At 40.1% G+C, this 19,442-nt stretch overlaps 2 protein-coding genes across 9 annotated transcripts in view; one reads left to right on the top strand and one right to left on the bottom strand.

The window, feature by feature from the left end:
- Positions 1-19,442, bottom strand: part of GRAP (GRB2 related adaptor protein) — a 100,972-nt gene that overhangs the window by 52,543 nt on the left and 28,987 nt on the right. For 2 of the 5 annotated variants that reach the window (XM_075830607.1, XM_075830611.1), the window contains exons 2-3: positions 15,220-15,435; positions 14,781-14,925 (exon numbers count right to left, since the gene is read on the bottom strand). The gene's annotated coding sequence lies outside the window, so the exon portion shown is untranslated. Of the gene's footprint in view, positions 1-14,780; positions 14,926-15,219; positions 15,436-15,876; positions 15,940-19,442 lie in introns of those variants that run through there. The other 3 variants (XM_075830610.1, XM_075830609.1, XM_075830608.1) reach the window with 3 other exon arrangements.
- The window catches only part of EPN2 (epsin 2), a 41,018-nt gene continuing 39,106 nt past the window's right edge, over positions 17,531-19,442 (top strand). For 2 of the 4 annotated variants that reach the window (XM_075830601.1, XM_075830605.1), the window contains exon 1: positions 17,533-17,807. The gene's annotated coding sequence lies outside the window, so the exon portion shown is untranslated. Of the gene's footprint in view, positions 17,808-19,442 lie in introns of all 4 variants that reach the window. The other 2 variants (XM_075830602.1, XM_075830604.1) reach the window with 2 other exon arrangements.

Here is a 19,442-nt window from a genome sequence, read left to right as displayed (position 1 = left end):
CAACATGACCTATTCCTCTATTCAAACAACTTCTTCCACCTCTCGCTCTTCCAACGTGACTTCTTCCTCCTCTCAATCTTTCAACACATCTTGATCTTCCGACATGACCTCTTCCTACGCTCAATCTTTCAACATGACCTCTAACTCCTTTCAACACGACCTGTTCCACCTCTCAATCTACAACCATTCCCTTTTCCACCACTTTATCTTCCAACATCATCTCTTCCAACACTATCTTTGAACATGACCTCTTCCACCATTGGATCTTCCAACATGACCTCTTCCACCTCTCAACCTTCCAACATTCTTCTTAGGCTTCGGTCACATCTGCGCCAGGGCACCGTTCCGACGGAACGTGGGAGCTTTCCGTCTGAATGGAGCCCTGACTGACACAAACGGAAATCATAGGTTTCCATTTCCACCATCATTGATTTCAATGGTGACGGATCCGGTGCTAATGGTTTCCGTTTGTCTCAGTTGTGCAAAGGTTCCGTCGTTTTGCGGTATCAATAGCGAAGTCGACTACGCTATTGATTCCGTCAAAACGACGAAACCCTTGCACAACGGAGAGAAACGCAAACCATTAGCACAGGATCAGTCACCATAGAAGTCAATTGTGATGGAAACGGAAACCTATGATTTCCGTTTGTGTCAGTCAGGGCTCCATTCTGACGGAAAGCTTAGACGGAACGGGACCCTGGTGCAGATGTGAACGAAGCCTAACACCTCTCGATCATTCAACTTGACCTCTTGTACCTCCCAACATGACCTGTTAGGAAGACTATCCCCATTCCACAGTGGTGTTCATATAACCCCTAATTATTGCACACCCATTAACATTACTGATCCCATATGAGATTTTATATGACCACTACTGCTTAAGGGAAATTATGCTCTTTCCCAGTTTAGATCTTTTCCCAATATGATCTGACCCAATCCTGACCTAGAAACCTTACCCTCCAACATGACCTCTTTTGCCAATTTTTGTCTGTGTTTTAATATATGAGGTACATGCTGTTTTAAACCTTAGTGATATCACAGTTTTTTTGGAAAACTGATGCTGGCAGGAATATCAGATTAATGCATAAGTAGCTGCTCCAGTAGGTCTAGATGACTTCACATGTTAATTAACCACTCATTTCCAGTAGAAATAACATTCCCATTCTCTTCTGACTGAGTCTATTCCATGTACGTAGGTGGAGGGCGAGTCCTGGCATAGCTAATTATCTAACACTCTGTTTTGCTTCTAGCGATTGAAAGTTGGTACTCCGCGTGCACAGGATGTTTGGGACAGAGCAAAACGTGTCCAGAGGGAAAACCACTTAAATGGAAATAATTCTTTCATTTACAATCACATAAAATGTTATTTTATCCCCAAATGTAAAAAAAACTATGGGAACCCAGTGCAAGTTAGAGTCTCCTACTTGTCAGCACCATAGAGTTGTCAGCCAGGGGCAGTATTATAGTAGTTATATTCTTGTATATAGGGGCAGTATTATAATAGTTATATTATTGTATATAGGAGCAGTATTATAGTAGTTATATTCTTGTATATAGAGGGCAGTATTATAGTAGTTATATTATTGTATATAGGGGCAGTATTATAGTAGTTATATTCCTGTATATAGAGGGCAGTATTATAGTAGTTATATTCTTGTATATAGGGGGCAGTATTATAGTAGTTATATTCTTGTATATAGGGCCAGTATTATAGTAGTTATATTCTTGTATATAGGAGCAGTATTATAGTAGTTATATTCTTGTATATAGGAGCAGTATTATAGTAGTTATATTCTTGTATATAGGAGCAGTATTATAGTAGTTATATTCTTGTATATATGGGAGCAGTATTATAGTAGTTATATTCTTGTATATAGGGGGCAGTATTATAGTAGTTATATTCTTGTATATAGGAGCAGTATCATAGTAGTTATATTCTTGTATATAGGGGGCAGTATTATAGTAGTTATATTCTTGTATATAGAGGCAGTATTATAGTAGATATATTCTTGTATATAGGGAGCAGTATTATAGTAGTTATATTCTTGTATATAGGGGCAGTATTATAGTAGTTATATTCTTGTATATAGAGGCAGTATTATAGTAGATATATTCTTGTATATAGGGAGCAGTATTATAGTAGTTATATTCTTGTATATAGGGGCAGTATTATAGTAGTTATATTCTTGTATATAGGGGCAGTATTATAGTAGTTATATTCTTGTATATAGGAGCAGTATTATAGTAGTTATATTCTTGTATATAGGGGCAGTATTATAGTAGTTATATTCTTGTATGTAGGAGCAGTATTATAGTAGTTATATTCTTGTATATAAGGGGCAGTATTATAGTAGTTATATTCTTGTATATAGGGGCAGTATTATAGTAGTTATATTCTTGTATATAGTAGCAGTATTATAGTAGTTACATTCTTGTATATAGGGGCAATATTATAGTAGTTATATTCTTGTATATAGGAGCAGTATTATAGTAGTTATATTCTTGTATATAGGGAGCAGTATTATAGTAGTTATATTCTTGTATATAGGAGAAGTATTATAGTAGTTATATTCTTGTATATAGGGGGCAGTATTATAGTAGTTATATTCTTGTATATAGGGAGCAGTATTATAGTAGTTATATTGTTGTACATAGGGGCAGTATTATAATAGTTATATTCCTGTATATAGGGGGCAGTATTATAGTAGTTATATTGTTGTATATAGGGGCAGTATTATAGTACTTATATTCTTGTATATAGGAGCAGTATTATAGTAGTTATATTCTTGTATATAGGGAGCAGTATTATAGTAGTTATATTCTTGTATATAGGAGAAGTATTATAGTAGTTATATTCTTGTATATAGGGGGCAGTATTATAGTAGTTATATTCTTGTATATAGGGAGCAGTATTATAGTAGTTATATTGTTGTACATAGGGGCAGTATTATAATAGTTATATTCCTGTATATAGGGGGCAGTATTATAGTAGTTATATTGTTGTATATAGGGGCAGTATTATAGTACTTATATTCTTGTATATAGGGAGCAGTATTAGGGCATGGCCACACGTGGCGGATTTCCTCCGCAACTGTCCGCATCAATGCCGCACCTAATCCGGGTTGCGGATTACGGCTGCGGATCTGCCCAAAATGTGCAGAAAATTGATGCGGACTAGCTGCTGCGGACTGCGGGAAAAGTGCTTCCCTTCTCCCTATCAGTGCAGGATAGAGAGAAGGGACAGCACTTTCCCTAGTGAAAGTAAACGAATTTCATACTTACCGGCCGTTGTCTTGGTGACGCGTCCCTCTTTCGGCATCCAGCCCGACCTCCCTGGATGACGCGCCAGTCCATGTGACCGCTGCAGCCTGTGCTTGGCCTGTGATTGGCTGCAGCCGTCACTTAGACTGAAACGTCATCCTGGGAGGCCGGACTGGAGACAGAAGCAGGGAGTTCTCGGTAAGTATGAACTTATATTTTTTTACAGGTTGCTGTATATTGGGATCGGTAGTCACTGTCCCGGGTGCAGAAACAGTTACTGCCGATCGCTTAACTCTTTCAGCACCCTGGACAGTGACTATTTACAGACGTCTCCTAGCAACGCTCCCGTCATTACGGGAGCCCCATTGACTTCCTCAGTCTGGCTGTAGACCTAGAAATACATAGGTCCAGCCAGAATGAAGAAATGTCAAGTAAAAAGCAAGACGCATCCGCAGCGCACACAACATGTGCATGACAGCTGCGGACTTCATTGCGGAAATTAGAATCTCCATTGAAGTCAATGGAGAAATTCCGCCATGAGTCCGCCACTGCTCCGCAACAGACAGAGCATGCTGCGGACACCAAATTCCGCTCCGCAGCCTATGCTCCGCAGCGGAATTTTACGCATCGTCTAAACGAACACTGCTAAATTAAAGTGGAAGTCAATGGACAAACGGCTCCGCTGCGGATTAACGCTGCGGAATGTCCGCAGCGGAATTTAAGTGAAATTCCGCCACGTGTGAACCCAGCCTTATAGTAGTTATATTCTTGTATATAGGGGGCAGTATTATAGTAGTTATATTCTTGTATATAGGGGCAGTATTACAGTAGTTATATTCTTGTATATAGGGGCAGTATTATAGTAGTTACATTTTTGTATATAGGAGCAGTATTATAGTAGTTACATTTTTGTATATAGGAGAAGTATTATAGTAGTTATATTTTTGTATATAGGAGCAGTATTATAGTAGTTATATTCTTGTATATAGGGAGCAGTATTATAGTAGTTAAATTCTTGTATATAGGGGCAGTATTATAGTAGTTATATTTTTGTATATAGGAGCAGTATTATAGTAGTTATATTTTTGTATATAGGAGCAGTATTATAGTAGTTATATTCTTGTATATAGGGGCAGTATTATAGTAGTTATATTCTTGTATATAGGAGCAGTATTATAGTAGTTATATTCTTGTATATAAGGGGCAGTATTATAGTAGTTATATTCTTGTATATAGGGGCAGTATTATAGTAGTTATATTCTTGTATATAGGAGCAGTATTATAGTAGTTACATTCTTGTATATAGGGAGCAGTATTATAGTAGTTATATTCTTGTATATAGGAGAAGTATTATAGTAGTTATATTCTTGTATATAGGGAGCAGTATTATAGTAGTTATATTGTTGTACATAGGGGCAGTATTATAATAGTTATATTCCTGTATATAGGGGGCAGTATTATAGTAGTTATATTGTTGTATATAGGGGCAGTATTATAGTACTTATATTCTTGTATATAGGGAGCAGTATTATAGTAGTTATATTCTTGTATATAGGGGGCAGTATTATAGTAGTTATATTCTTGTATATAGGGGCAGTATTACAGTAGTTATATTCTTGTATATAGGGGCAGTATTATAGTAGTTACATTTTTGTATATAAGAGCAGTATTATAGTAGTTACATTTTTGTATATAGGAGAAGTATTATAGTAGTTATATTTTTGTATATAGGAGCAGTATTATAGTAGTTATATTCTTGTATATAGGGAGCAGTATTATAGTAGTTATATTCTTGTATATAGGGGCAGTATAATAGTAGTTATATTTTTGTATATAGGAGCAGTATTATAGTAGTTGTATTTTTGTATATAGGAGCAGTATTATAGTAGTTATATTCTTGTATATAGGAGCAGTATTATAGTAGTTATATTCTTGTATATAGGGGCAGTATTATAGTACTTATATTCTTGTATAAAGGGGCAGTATTATAGTAGTTATATTCTTGTGTATAGGGGCAGTATTATAGTAGTTATATTCTTGTGTATAGGGGCAGTATTATAGTAGATATATTCTTGTATATAGGGGCAGTATTATAGTTGTTATATTCTTGTATATAGGGGCATTATTATAGTAGTTATATCCTTGTATATAGGGGGCAGTATTATAGTAGTTATATTCTTGTACATTGGAGCAGCATTATAGTAGTTATATTCTTGTATATAAGGGCAGTATTATAGTAGTTATATTCTTGTATATAGGGGCAGTATTATAGTAGTTATATTCTTGTATATAAGGGCAGTATTATAGTAGTTATATTCTTGTATGTAGGAGCAGTATTATAGTAGTTATATTCTTGTATATAGGAGCAGTATTATAGTAGTTATATTCTTGTATATAGATGGCAGTATTATAGTAGTTATATTCTTGTATATAGGATCAGTATTATAGTAGTTATATTCTTGTATATAGGGAGCAGTATTATAGTAATTATATTCTTGTATATAGGGGGCAGTATTATAGTAGTTATATTCTGGTATATAGGGGGCAGTATTATAGTAGTTATATTCTTGTATATAGGAGCAGTATTATAGTAGTTATATTCTTGTATATAGATGGCAGTATTATAGTAGTTATATTCTTGTATATAGGATCAGTATTATAGTAGTTATATTCTTGTATATAGGGAGCAGTATTATAGTAATTATATTCTTGTATATAGGGGGCAGTATTATAGTAGTTATATTCTTGTACATTGGAGCAGCATTATAGTAGTTATATTCTTGTATATAGGAGCAGTATTATAGTAGTTATATTCTTGTATATAGGGGCAGTATTATAGTAGTTATATTCTTGTATATAGGAGCAGTATTATAGTAGTTATATTCTTGTATATAGGGGCAGTATTATAGTCGTTATATTCTTGTATATAGGGGCAGTATTATAGTAGTTATATTCTTGTATATAAGGGCAGTATTATAGTAGTTATATTCTTGTATGTAGGAGCAGTATTATAGTAGTTATATTCTTGTATATAGGAGCAGTATTATAGTAGTTATATTCTTGTATATAGATGGCAGTATTATAGTAGTTATATTCTTGTATATAGGATCAGTATTATAGTAGTTATATTCTTGTATATAGGGAGCAGTATTATAGTAATTATATTCTTGTATATAGGGGGCAGTATTATAGTAGTTATATTCTTGTATATAGAGGCAGTATTATAGTAGTTATATTCTTGTATATAGGAGTAGTATTATAGTAGTTATATTCTTGTATATAGATGGCAGTATTATAGTAGTTATATTCTTGTATATAGGGGTAGTATTATAGTAGTTATATTCTTGTATATAGGAGGCAGTATTATAGTAGTTATATTCTTGTATATAGGAGGCAGTATTATAGTAGTTATATTCTTGTATATAGGAGCAGTATTATAGTAGTTATATTCTTGTATATAGGAGCAGTATTATAGTAGTTATATTCTTGTATATAGGGGCAGTATTATAGTAGTTATATTCTTGTATATAGGAGCAGTATTATAGTAGTTATATTCTTGTATATAGGGGCAGTATTATAGTCGTTATATTCTTGTATATAGGGGCAGAATTATAGTAGTTATATTCATGTATATAGGGAGCAGTATTATAGTAGTTATATTCTTGTATATAGGGGCAGTATTATAATAGTTATATTCTTGTATATAGGAGCAGTGTTATAGTAGATATATTCTTGTATATAGGGGCAGTATTATAGTAGATATATTCTTGTATATAGGAGCAGTATTATAGTAGTTATATTCTTGTATATAGGAGCAGTGTTATAGTAGATATATTCTTGTATATAGGGGCATTATTATAGTAGATATATTCTTGTATATAGGGGCAGTATTATAGTAGATATATTCTTGTATATAGGGGCAGTATTATAGTAGATACATTCTTGTATATAGGGGGCAATATTATAGTCATTATATTCTTGTATATAGGGGCAGTATTGTAGTTATATTCATGTATATAGGGGGCAGTATTATAGTAGTTATATTCTTGTATATAGGGGGCAGTATTATAGTAGTTATATTCTTGTATATAGGAGGCAGTATTATAGTAGTTATATTCTTGTATATAAGAGACAGTATTATAGTAGTTATATTCTTGTATATAGGGGCAGTATTATAGTAGATATATTCTTGTATATAGGGGCAGTATTATAGTAGTTATATTCTTGTATATAGGGGGCAATATTATAGTCATTATATTCTTGTATATAGGGGCAGTATTGTAGTTATATTCATGTATATAGGGGGCAGTATTATAGTAGTTATATTCTTCTCCATAGGGGGCAGTATTATAGTAGTTGTATTCTTGTATATAAGGGCAGTATTATAGTAGTTATATTCATGTATATAGGGGCAGTATTATAGTAGTTATAGTCCTGTATATAGGAGCAGTATTATAGTAGTTATATTTCTGTATATAGGAGTAGTATTATAGTAGTTATATTCTTGTATTTAGGGGCAGTATTATAGTAGTTATATTCTTGTATATAGGGGGCAGTATTATAGTAGTTATATTCTTGTATATAGGGGGCAGTATTATAGCAGTTATATTTCTGCCATAGGGGGCAGTATTACTTATTTAGAATAAAACGAGGGTATTGAGAAAAACAGTAAAATGTCTTTACAATATAAGTTAGGAACGTTTTCTGCTCCATTGATGTTATTATTGTTAACGAGTGTGATGCTTTGGGGATATTGTGCGGTGGCTTCAGACTTTGCGGATTATCCTAGTAGTTATAAAGTAACCCTGCAACACATCCAGACAGCCTCATCAGGTTAATGATTCACTGATAATACCGCTCAGTAAGCACAAAGACATCTCCATCCTATTACAGAGCTGTATTGAAGCACTACTAAAACATAGTACATAGTCAGGAACATAGATGAAGAAGGGGGCTCATGGCCAAATTAAAATGCTGTTGGCACAGTAAACCCTAGATCTCTATTCATCCTGAGCTTCTTGGTTTGTGAATAAAATGCAAGAACTACAGTGAAGACTGACACAAAGACAGAATGTAGCTCTGCATAACAATACAGATTCCTATTCCACTTAGGGTGTCACTCGCCATGCATTAGGATGTAGGATGACACCTTTTACAGGTAATCTTTAGATTTTACAGGGAATTGTTCTCATGTGAACACGTTGGCAGGAGCACAAACTTTCCTACTTGAATTTGCAAAAGAATTTGCTTATCTTTTAAGGGTCACAGACAGTAATAGTGACAAGTGATGTGTGAGCAGAAACACAAATTGTAGGCTCCGAGGAGACGCGCCCCTGTGACCGCTGACAGATGTCACCACACTACTTCCTGTGGTCGGTCTTGGTTGACATGGTGAGTGATTGTTATTCAGCTAGATGATTTGCTGCAGCAGTAAAGGGGACCTCATAGTCCCTATTTTTTTGCACTGTTTTATGGCAGGCTGTTCCAAGGACGGTAGTGACCTGCGCACATCAATGGCTGCCGGTATACACGGCATGGCCTAACAAGTTGAAGGCAGCTGTCACCTCTGAGGATACAAGGTGGTTGAAACCGGTACAGAGCTAAATATAGACTGGCACTTCACAAGTCATCTGATGTAAAATTGCTGGAGACCTGGCGAGGACGGTGAGTCTCTCTATTATTATTCTTAGCCGTCATAGCCGAGCACTGGCGATCTGCTGCACGGTTACGGACAGCCACAACTTTTTATAGACAGATCATTACGTATAAAGGTTTATCATTGTATAATTTTTATTTCATTTTTGCATGATTTTTTTTTTATATTTCCAAGATCTCTGCTATCTGTCAGTGAATGGATCTATTCTTATTTACATTCAATACGAGGGCATGGCTCATTACAGTAAGTAGTGTACCTGTGTTAGTTGGACATGCTCGTACAGGTTTTCACCCTTCGAATGTAAAAAAGAATATTCCCATTCACTGTCAGTAAGTAGAGATCTTAAAAAACATGAACTGAAAGACGTTGCAAAACTTTTTACTATAACATGGTCAAACTTTACTTATACAAAACCAGAAAGTCCCAACAGGAAGCATCTGTAGACAACCCCTTATAAAGTGTCCAAATGCCCCTTTAAAAAGAATGCTCTCTTCAGATCCTGAAGTGATGTCACAGCACTGATGATGTCACATTAAGTGATGTCACTTTTCTGATGATTTCATAATAGGTGATGTCACTATACTGATGATTTTACATCGAGAAATGTCCCTGCTCTGATGAGGTCACATTACATGATGTCAGTATACTGATGATGTCACATTAAATGATGTCACTGTACTGATGATGTCACATTACATGATAATAGAGAGTGAGACAACAACAGACCTAATTTGCAAGTACAAATGTATTTGATGGTCATTATTCCAAAATAGAGATCCAGGAAGATTGTAGAGGCAACTGCATCCTTTTCATTATATCGCTTTTATTCCGCCCAAAGTGACAAGCAGAGTTTCAGCAGCAACGTTTCGACCCATTACAGTGGCTGGGTCAAGCTTGGGAAAAACCCAGCCACTGTAATGGGTCGAAACGTTTCTGCTGAAACTTTGTATGTCACTTTGGGCACAATAAAAGCGATATACTGCAAAGGATGCTGTTGCCTCTACTATCTTCCTGGACCACACAGATAATGTCACCACACCGATGATGTCACATTAAGCTCCATCACTGCACTGATGATGATGTCACTGCACTGATCGAGTCCAACAGACACGGGTGCAGGGCTCGTTCCTCTGATAAACTGTAAAAAGCTTGTGAGATGGACATGATCAGGATGGGTTTTCCGCCTCTATATGTAAACCATGATTGTTTCCAGCAAGCAGAGATCTTGAAAATGGTGGGGAATTAATACATTTAGTCTATTAGAAAGTCACAGAACATGTCCACCTTGTATCTTTAGACATGCAACCAGACTACATGTATAAGCATAAAAGGCTTCCCACAATTTTGAAAACTAGGGTTCCATCAATAGACTGTAGTGTTGAATTATAGATTTGTATATATCACGAGATCTTTGTCATGTTAGATCCGTGGCAGTAGAAATGTCAGCCGCCTCATACTTTACAGACACTGCCTACAATACTTGTTCATCAGGCGTGTGCACTTTAAATAGCTAAAGAGCCCGACCCAATCAGACGACTGTACGAATGCTTTTCCATTATGGGAACGTCATCCTTAATACTTGCACAAATATTTTGCCACAAACACAACAATATTCTTTTTGTCACCCAGGTTTTCACAGATCATAAGTGATATATAGAGCTCCACTGTTACATTGCTCTTTGCTTCTGGAATTCTGCTAGTGTCAGTCTTTACTGTAGTCCTAGCATTCTATTCTTGAGTCAGGAGTTGGAGGATAAACAATGCTATAGGCCCTGCACATAAAGTTGTATCTGATACTGTTCTACAGGCCATAGAATTGTAGACATATACATTTGGATTATAATCAATCAGTAATGGTGCATCTGTAAATGCAATCTATGGGAGCCGCCTCTTCAATGATTCAGGCCAATAAGATCCTATTTAGGGGTCATCGTCCTCAATGCCGCATGGAGCAGGTGACGTCATATGAAAATGGACGGACGCTGCACTACACAGAGATTATTGTGGACTCTCACCAGTCATTCATGGAGGTTTCCATATGGACCAAGCCATAAAAAAAAGGCTCCACAAGTTGCCAGCACAGACGGGGGTGACTCATTCGGGGCCAGGTTTTGTGGAAGAGGGCGTCAGGAAGGAAGAGAGAAAAATAATAAGTCTTCCTGAGGCATCGGCGTTTTTTCAGCCTTCCACTTTCCTGCACAGAATCTCTATAGATAACAGGCAGTGGACAAGAGACCGGGAACGATGCCAGGACTGCCCATGATTCCTGGTTATGCCAGAGACTAATTGGGCATCTGGTTAATTTGTCAGAAGCCGAGGGCAGCTCTGTAAATGCCCAATTCATTAAAGAAAAGGGAAAGAGGAAAAGACCCAGGTGGGTGGCACAGATATTAGACACATGAATGGTACACAGTTTGGATTGAATGCCCACCTGCTTCTGGGCTGCTTTCCCAGACATAGGTCCCGTGCCCAGTACTCTGAGGGTAGCTTGATGCGTAAACTGTTAATGTTACCAAAAACCCTATCAAGCATCCTTGTAGTACAAAATAAATGTATGGTGATGCCGCAGACTAATTGGGCATTGAAGCCTCTGCCAGCACGGTGTCATATTTTTAAAACTGTTTTCCCTTCGGCTGTGACCTCCTTTGGAGTGAATTGAAACTGTATGACAGGAGGAGTTTGCATTGCCAACTCCCAAAGTGAATGTGGGCTGTCATGTGGACTTTCCTAGCTTACTGTAGCTCTCTTTCCATTGTGCAGTAATCTATATAGGCCCTCAAGTGAAACCTTGGAGTAATATACAAAAGATTATTAGGCGGAAGAGATGTCAAGGTAAGGTAGAGAGAGCAGGGAAGTGTCTGTGTATACTTGTCAGCAGGTGGGTGACCGGGTGACCAGAATGCTCAGCTCTATAACCCTTAAATGGCTGACTATGGTTGTAACTTTCCATCTCCAGGTTCAAGAGGTAGCTTGTAGCACAAACTGTTACTCTAACATAAGAACAGGACCATCTATGATTTGATTATTTGGGTGGAGATGCGTTTTAATCTCCTAGGCACCATTACGTTTTTTTATTAATGGTCACCGAGGGAATATGATGCTATTGTTTGGTCCAGGTAATTCAGCTTCACCGGTGCATGCGTTGAATGTGTACTTCAAACGCAGTGGGAATAGAGTCTTATCTACACATTCATGGGATAGGGAGATGAATGTGCGCATACAAACATGGTATAGCCGCGAGGAGTTTGTCATGATTAAAGGAATGTGATTACTGCTCACTTTATCTGTGTGTGTGTGTGTGGGGGGGGGGGGGGGGGGCGACAAGGATAGAGAGATGAATGGTGGGACAAGTAGGTTAAGATTATGACCCAGACGCAGTACCAGCACTCCTGCTACACTCCTTTGATGCACCCCATCCAAGTGCCCCCTCTAAAATCGGGATATTGGGCAGGAGATAGGATGGGTCTACGTGCTATAACACCCTTCAGAATAGGGAAGTAGTAACATGGGATAGAAACAAGCCGCCCTACATCTGCATATCATGGCCGTAGCATAGCCCGACTCTCTAAAGGGGTTGTGCCCTATATGAAATATATGGCCAGCGGAGCTTCTCCTGCCGATAACAGCTGATTGTTGGGGTTCTTGAAGCCAGACCCTAGGCAAACAGCCAGCTTCAATAAAGAAAGGGGTCGTCATGTTTAGACAGCCCCTTTAAGACCAACTCTCTAGTCTGCAGACCCCAACAAACAGAGCAAGACCCATTTCCCATGCCCCAGTGTTAGGGAGTCGTCTAGGCCGGATGGACGACAAGCCAGAGTTAGCGGGTGATTGTTGTAATGTACCATATGGGCATAATGCCATGTAGAGGCATTTATTAGTCATCCATAAGATTGTATTTATACAGGGATGACGTAATAAATCTGTTGCTGTAAGTTTGTAACCATTCTAGGCGACCATTGTTCCAACTTCTAGCAGGAGGATTGGAAACTATTTTATACATTGTGGCTCAGGTTAGTTATGCTAAGCCCTACTTCTCGCCGTGTTTACAGCCTGGGCCGGGCCTGGTTTGTCTCTCGTTAAGGATTAAGGTAAACTAAATCCTATAGCGTGGAAAGAGGATCCAAAAGCGTCTCTGTAAACACCGGCGGGCCCTAAAAGGTGACCTGGCATGTGTTAATCGAATGGCATGAGACCGAAATGTAAATGATACGTCACTGAGCTGCATGGCAGAGGGCGAGAGGGGCCTGTGGTCATAGGAGTGATACAGCAGATATGCCCATGGTGGCTGGGCTGGGATTTCCATATCCACCCCCCTCCCATTTGCAGCCTCTTAGATGCAGGAACTATTGGATGACACGTACTTGCAAACATATGTGTGCAATTCCCAGGGCCACATTCCTGCATTAATACACAGACCTACACGATGGCCCTACTCGGGGCTGCAAGTGCAACCCTGGAATCATCAACTGTCCGTAGCTGTAACGTAAAGGTAAAGGGTCTTTTACACCGGCCGAAAAGCGGCCGATGCAGCGAGCGCTGATCAATGAGACATTGTTGATCGGCGATCGTTTGCTCCTGTCACGCGGAGCTATGGATGGGGACGAGTAATCGTTACTCCGATCGCTCGTCGCCATACATTATTATCATGTCGGCAGCGCGTCTCGCTGTTTACACAACAAGATGTGCTGCCGACAATGATAATATTTTGCTTTTCTAAAACGATACGACCCCCAGATGATTGAGTGTTTGCTTGTTCTTCTGCTGATCGCTGCCCTGTTTACACAAGGCAATTATCGGCAACGAGTGTTATATCGAAAAATCGCCCAGAGTAAAACCTCCTTAACTAAAAGCTTGTAATATACTCTTATTGGAAATTTGACCCTGAGCTGAGATCTTGGGGGCCCGTGTCTATAAGGAGCATCCCTACATCATCATCTATGGACTCATCTCGGTGTGCAATAACGGATGCCATATGCACAAATGCAGAACTCCAAATCCGGCCGCAGACCCTGGGATTTCAACAGATGTACATTACAAATCTACAGCCAAGGCCAGATCAAGGTCTGTGGAGGCGCCTGTGCAAAACCTAAGTGGAGGTCCCATCTATTTTTGTTTTTTTAGAAGTAGGGAAATGGAGATTAATATTGCCAGGATACAACCCGAATAATACTACACCTAAATAACCATACATTGCCCGTTATAATAGTGCCGCACAGTGAACACGTGCGAGTGCCATACAGTGCAAAAATTGTAGTGCCATATGGTACACAAGTAATACCTCTACGCAGTGCCTAAATAATGGCCGTTGCACACGACCGAGTGACACTTGGGCCGTTTTTCACGGGATCCAAGTGGCACCCGATAGTTTTCACGGACCTATTAAGTTAGCGGGTGGATCGGGTTCATGAAAACGGACGTGACTTTCCGAACCGTGGAAAGATATGACAGGTCCTTTCTTTCCACGGATCACGGACGGGACCCGGCCGGCGCCCACTGTCGTGTACATGAGGCATTAGACCATGAGGTAAGTTTGCGATGAGACCACATATGGTGGGGACTGTGCGGTGGGGGCCACAGGAAAAGTAAGATGGCTGCTGGGATCCAGCTTTGGATTGTGGGGATCGAGTGAGATTTATACGCTTCGCTGTTTTTAATAGACCCAAAAATGTATAAAGGGCAGATAATAATATAATAATATATTGAATTGTCCCGCCCAATACAGCCCATGTGTCCGACATGCCACTTATAATACACCCGCCCTATATACGGTCTGTCATGAAGCCTTTAAGGGGCACAGCTGTTTGATAGTAAATCTATCGGCCCCTGAGTGCCCCCCTAAGCAGATCACTTTATAACCACAAACCTTTTATCAAATTCTCCAGTGCTCACAGTTACCAGGAGTTCAATGCCGCAGCTCCAGCTACTTCCCGGCCTCCGCTGTCTGATTTTATTATATTTCCATTAGTCCAAACTGCTGGCGACATTTATTCACTGTCATTCTCTATTGTCTGGGAAGTGAGGAAATAAAGACAGGCTAATGATGGTCTGGGGGTCCCCGAGAGACCACCCTCCCCCTCCCCTGGATCATCAGACTTGGCATTATCACTTGAATTATACATCATTTTATGTTCCGGTGATTGAATAAGAGTCAATTGATTGTTATTTGTCTGCTTGTTGTCAACATAAGAAGGTGGAGATAATTAAAGGGAAACTCCACTTTCGAGTGAAAATTCTGACATCCCGCAGGGAAAAAAATCGGTATAAAATGTTGAGTAACTTTGTAAATACTTTGCTTTAATTACCTTGTTTAGTTTACACGATTATATCTTCTCCATTCACATCCAAAGCTGAGTTCAGAATTCTTTTGGTTTCATGTTATCAGGGAGCAGTGCATTGTGGGAGCTCAGATGACAGTTACATAGTTAGTTTCGGTGTTAGATCACATGTCTGACATGGGGTGGAGCTAATCCGCTGTCTGTTTCCAAGGACGACCAGCAGAATTTTGAAGGCAGCCATGACTGGAGAGAATAACATGAGATAACTTACTGTTTTCATGAACCCTATGAATATACTTATGAAAATAGGATCTAGCAGAAGGACGTCAACAAATGTCTCACAAAAATTCTCTGGTTAAACTACATTTTTGCATCTTCGAGTCATTATAATTTCGTGTCAGCGGTCTCTTTCAGAAAGAAAACCAATATGGCTTGAAAAAGGGTGGTCATCCAGCTTTCCCAGACCCCTGAATAGCAAACCTGGCTAGTTATGCAATGATACACCCCACACTGCCTTATATATGCCTTTCAGGAGCTTAGGAAAGGTAGGTGAGAAGAAGTTGTTATGGTGGCCATATTGTTTTTCGACCAGCTTTTCCAGTAACAGCTTAGAGACAACTTGACAGAGGAGGAGGCCGACTAATACCAACACGTAGTAGTATAGATTATGCAAAACACATTTACATGAAAGGATCCATTGCTGGTCATCAACACAGAGGGCTTCACCTGCCTCAGGGGAGAAAGGGCCTCGTTACCCATGGCAACCAATCAGAGATGAGCTTACATTTGTCCAGTACAGTATAGACAATGAAAGCTGAGCTCTGATTGGTTGCTAGGGGTAACAGGTTCAGGTTTATTACATGAGGCCTAGAGATTTTCTCAAATCATATAATGACTGGATATTTTATTGGTATTGGAACAAATTGTAAAAAATAAGAATTATAATAAATTCTAGATGTTTGTGGTTCTCCTAACAGGGGTGTAGCTATAGCGGGTGCAGAGGTAGAAGTCACACCTGGGCAGTGGGGCATGAGGGGGCCCAAAGGCCACTCTACCACATAAGAAGATACCAGTATTCGAAATGGCTCATGAGGGTGGGGGCGTATTACAGATTTTACATTGGGTCCTTCAAGTTTCGCCTCTAACCCATCAGTTTTCCATAGCTTTTTGTGTAGTCCGGTAACAAAAACCCAAAAAACGAAAAAGAAAAATGTAATCCATGACACCAGTGTGAACAGAGCATTATACAGATTTCCTACCATAAGCATTCATGGGATTTTGATTAGTTTTGCCACCATGTCTGATTGGTGGGGAGCCACAGTGATCGGCCCCTTATTTATATGGGCTGCTGCAGTACCATCGATTTTTTGGCGTAACGGCGCCATTTATGACCCAACGCTGCATCTGGAATCTACGTCATTGAAATAATAATCACATAAAGTAAATGTATTGGCCTATAAAATGTGTTTGGATAAGGCAGAGTAACCTTGGTGAGCGATCGGATAGCAGATGGGGATTAATGCAGCGTCCGGCCTGCCAGAGCAAGCGCGGACTGCAGCGCCTTCCAATTTAAAGGGACATTTATCTCTGTGGGGGGGGGGGGGGGGGGGGGATCTGGCTTCAGTGCCTAGGCTTTCCTTCACCTGGGGCAAAGATTCCGTTTTCTACCCTAACCCTGTATCTGAATACCCTGTTCAAGACTGAGTGGCTAATTAGCACCCAAAGTACCAGGCATATGACCCGCCAGCCCCCCAGCTACACCCCTGCCTGCACCTCTGTACAACAAGGCTCCAGAACATTTTGGACTATATAAAGACCATAGACTGATCATTCTTATCGATTGTCGTTTTCACTTCTATTGCGCGATTTAACAGCAATCCACCAGGAATTTCCCATAATGCACTATACATAATGATACCTATTTTTTATAATCTTCCATGTGACGATTATTAGAGCGATGTATCTGCTGATGTATATTGTTTAGAACATATAATAATGCAACAATTGTCAATTCTTCGTGTGGTTGGCGCCTTTAGCCCTGGCAGAGCTGGGACTTATCGTTCCACAACCGCTGGAAGCCACAGGTGCTCTACTATACTCTCCCACTGTTATATAGTAGTCACATAATGTCTCTCCTTATAGGTAGTGCTGTCTGCCCCCTTATAATCCTCTTCTGTGACGCCATTCTGCTATGTGCATTGGTCTTCTGCAGTTTCCATCTTGATATACAATGTATCACTTTATCTGTGAGCTGATACATAGTATCAGTACAGTGTGGCTGGCACCCCAGGGGGTGTATGGAGACCCCCTCAGCCCTGGCTCTCCCTTCCTCCTCCCTGCTCTCCCCCTCCCTTCCTTGCAGGCTCTTGTTTCTCGCTCACCCTCCTCCCTTCTCTCCTCCCCTCATCCTTCCCTGGCTGCCTCACATCTCCCTGCCGCCCGTCTGGGGCTCAAAAGACACCCGATCTCTTCTCACCAGTGGCCCTCTAAGGTCTCACCCTGAGCTGGGAGGGGTGGGGGGAGAGGAGCACCCTCCCTGCCCCCTCTGCACACAGTCACAGGAGACCCTGCTTGGCACAGAGAAGACCCCTGCAAGAAGGAGAGAGTCCAGTGGGGTGAGTGTGGGTGGCTTTTCCTTTTTAGGGTGTGTGGGTTGGGGTGTTTACATACACATCTGAAAATATGGGCAAGGGGGCCCTCACCTACTCTGCCAGCTTGCAGATGCCCATGGGCCTGTTGCATGAGATGTCTGGAGGAAGAGGCCTCTTTTTGAGGGTGTGGGGATGCACCCCCTCCTACTCCATCCTTGTTTATTTATTAGTATTCCTTTATTGATACAATGTATCTATGTATTTATTCCCCCCAATAACTTGAATGCAAGGCCTCCCCTTCCCTCTAAAGAATTCCAGTGGGCAGAGTATGTTGGCATGTAGCACTGAGCTTGTTAAAATATCCTTCCCTCCCTAAAATACCTCCTGGCACAGTGAACTATTTGTGCTGGATTCACTGCTACCTCTGCAACTCCTATATTATTCCATGGAACTTACCCCACCCTGTGCCCAGAGGATGGCACCATGCCCGACGAAGCGGCTTCTGCTTTGTATATGTATACATTTAATCGTGGGTACCATAGTGTGTACCCTAGTGAGCCCTGGGATGAGATTGCAGGATCCATCTTGCTCTATAACCTTTTGTTCCCTGAAGGGTCTCAGTGCCGGGGGTGGGGGGAGGTTGTGTGCAGGAAGTTTAGGTTGTGGCAACACTTATCCCCTGGTATCAGATACATTGTAGTCACTGTATTGTTAGCAGGGTCTTTACATTGTATGGGTAAGGTTCACCCTTTTCTTACCAGCCCCCTTAACAATTTGACTTTTTAAACTCATTAACCATTTGTGTGCCGCACAGATCACCTGTGTATTCTATATCTAATTCGCTTACGTTCTGACTTTTTCTGAACTTTAAAATCTGGAAAAACCAGAATGTTTGAGTAAAATATGCTGTAGCATTTTTTTCTACATTTTTTTGACGGGAGGGGGGTTTGTTTTGATCAGTCTAACTCTTCAGCACTTCATCGTTATCATAAGGCAGAATTCAGACGACCGTAGTATACGCGTGATGGCCGTTAAAACAACGGCCGTCACACGGACGCATGTTTTTTAATGGAGCCGTTCACACGCCCGTTGTTTTAACAGACCGTGTGAAGGGTCCGTTGATGGATAGAACATGTCCTATTTTCGTCCGTTTTCATGGATCCCTCGACAGACTCAAGTCTATGGGGATCCGTGAAAACGGGTCCTGCACGGGTGCAACTCGGACGTGAAAAACGGCTGTGAATCTGGCCTAAAGGTGGTGACGTCTGTGTAAAAGTTGTTTTTCTTGTGGCGTAACTCTCGCTCTGGATTGTGATTTGCCACACACACACACACACACACACACACACACACACACGTGGGTTAAGCTTGTAAACATTGGGCATCGGAGGAATTCTAGGCATTATAGAGGGATAGGGTAAAGAGCATTTCCCCCAATGATGAAAAGGAAAGCTGTTTACTGAGATGTAGTTAAATTGCGGCGTTACTCAAACAAGCACGTGACTCCAATGAGGGAAAAAACGGCGGGTGTCAGAATTCTTACCATTGTGGTGCAATTTTTTTCACTGCAGGATTGTAATGAGGTTGCACTCGAGTCGCTGTAATGCCACAAATGGGCAACCGAATGTCGCAGTGGAGCACTAGTCATTGTCATCATTA

Source organism: Rhinoderma darwinii, chromosome 6, assembly GCF_050947455.1.
Source record: "Rhinoderma darwinii isolate aRhiDar2 chromosome 6, aRhiDar2.hap1, whole genome shotgun sequence".
Taxonomy (NCBI): Eukaryota; Metazoa; Chordata; class Amphibia; order Anura; family Rhinodermatidae; genus Rhinoderma; species Rhinoderma darwinii.
Note: the sequence above shows the minus strand (reverse complement) of the source record. Positions and strands in the feature narration are given on the sequence as shown.